Here is a 1911-nt window from a genome sequence, read left to right as displayed (position 1 = left end):
AAAAAAAAAAAAAAAAAAAAAAAAAAGGAAAAAAGCATATACACACATATATTTTCTTTTCTTTTTTGAGTCAGTGTCTCACTCTGTTACCCAGGTTGGAGTGCAGTGGCACAATCAGAATTCACTGCAGCCTCGACCTTCTGGGCTCAGGCAATCCTTCCACCTCAGACTAATAAGTAGCTGGGACTACAACATATGTCACCACACTTGGCTAATTATTTTGATTTTTTTGTAGAGACGAGGTCTCCCTATGTTGCCTAGGCTGGTCTCAAACTCCCGGGCTCAAGGGATCCTCCTGCCTCAGCCTCTAAAAGTGCTGGGATTACAAGTGTGAGCCACAGCACCCATTCCACACATAAATTTCTTTGCTCTGTCTGCTGAGATGGCCTAGAAATAATAATACATCAGGAGCAACTAGCACACCTAGCAACCAGATCTTGGTTTTCATCTAGTGTCATTCAGCAATAAAAGGAAACAGGGCTGCTTGAAAAAAATGGCCATCCCACATCTTTATAATAAAATTTTTTAATTTTATTTTATTTTATTTTGTGAAGAGACGACTGAGTGGTTAGTGCTGCGTTGCCGGTCTCCAGCAGCAGTTGGCTTCTCCACGAAGAACCCGGGAGTAGTACACTCAAAATCTTCTCTCCCTCTCCCCTCCTGGTTACAAAATACTTGAATACATAAGTGAGTGGAACTTTGCTTGAGTGAGATTTTTTTGATCTTCAGCTACATTTTTCGGCTTCGTGAGGAACCTTACCATCAAACACAAAGGCTAGCAATGTTACCAACAAGACAGATCCTCGCCCCATGATCTCCCGTGTATTCATCGGGAATCTTAACACTCTTGTGGTCAGGAAGTCTGATGTGGGGGCAATTTTTTCGAAGTATGGCAAAATTGTGGGTTGCTCTGTTCATAAGGGCTTTGTCTTCGTTTCGTATGTTAATGAGAGGAATGCCCGGGCTGCTGTAGCAGGAGAGGATGGCAGAATGATTGCTGGCCAGGTTTTAGATATTAATCTGGCTGCAGAGCCAAAAGTGAACCGAGGAAAAGCAGGTGTGAAACGATCTGCGGCGGAGATGTACGGCTCCTCTTTTGACTTGGACTACGACTTTCAGCGGGATTATGATGACAGGATGTACGGTTAACCCAGCACGAGTTAGGCCTCCTCCTCCTATTGCTCGGGCTGTGGTGCCCTCGAAACGCCAGCGTGTCTCCGGAAACACCTCACGAAGGGGCAAAAGTGGCTTCAGTTCTAAGAGTGGACAGCGAGGATCTTCTTCCAAGTCTGGAAAGTTGAAAGGTGATGACCTTCAGGCCATTAAGAAGGAACTGTCTCAGACAAAGCAAAAAGTGGATTCTCTGCTGGAAAACCTGGAAAAAGTTGAAAAGGAACAGGGCAAACAAGCAGCAGCAGAGACGAAGAAAGATACGGTAGAAGAGGAGCAAACTACCACCTCGGTGAAGAAAGGCGAAACTAACGTGAAGATGGAGTCTTCAGGTGACTCTGCTGAGGAGGGGGACCTACTGGATGGTGAGGATAATGAAGATGGGGGGATGACCAGCTGGAGTTGATCAAGGTTGACGAAAAAGAGGCTGAGGGAGGAGAGGATGACAGAGACAGCGCCGATGGCCAGGATGACTCTTAAGCCCATAGTGGGGTTTAGAGATCTTGTCCCATTATTTCTTTCCCTAGACGCTTGTCTAAGATCAAAATTTTCACCAGATCCTCTCCCCTAGTATCCTCAGCACATGCTCCCTGTTCTCCCCATCCTTGTCCTTCCCCTGTTCATGAATTCATATTGCCCTGCACCTAGGCCCATTTTCACTTCCTTTGAACGCTCCTAGTAGTTTTGTTAAGACTTACCCTGTAATTTTTTTTTTTTTTTTTGGAGTTGAAGTCTCACTCC

At 45.3% G+C, this 1911-nt stretch overlaps 1 pseudogene across 1 annotated transcript; it reads left to right on the top strand.

Annotated features, from left to right (window-relative positions):
• Positions 1 to 550: 550 nt before the first annotated feature.
• Positions 551 to 1650, top strand: LOC103257281 (annotated as a pseudogene). The gene has a single exon (XR_002481805.1). The product of XR_002481805.1 is annotated as a heterogeneous nuclear ribonucleoprotein C pseudogene (transcript).
• The last annotated feature ends 261 nt before the right edge of the window (positions 1651 to 1911 follow it).

The sequence above is a fragment of the Carlito syrichta genome, unplaced genomic scaffold, assembly GCF_000164805.1.
Source record: "Carlito syrichta isolate Samal-C Ts95f unplaced genomic scaffold, Tarsius_syrichta-2.0.1 Scaffold301632, whole genome shotgun sequence".
Taxonomy (NCBI): domain Eukaryota; kingdom Metazoa; phylum Chordata; class Mammalia; order Primates; family Tarsiidae; genus Carlito; species Carlito syrichta.
This window is presented reverse-complemented; position numbering and strand designations above follow the sequence as displayed.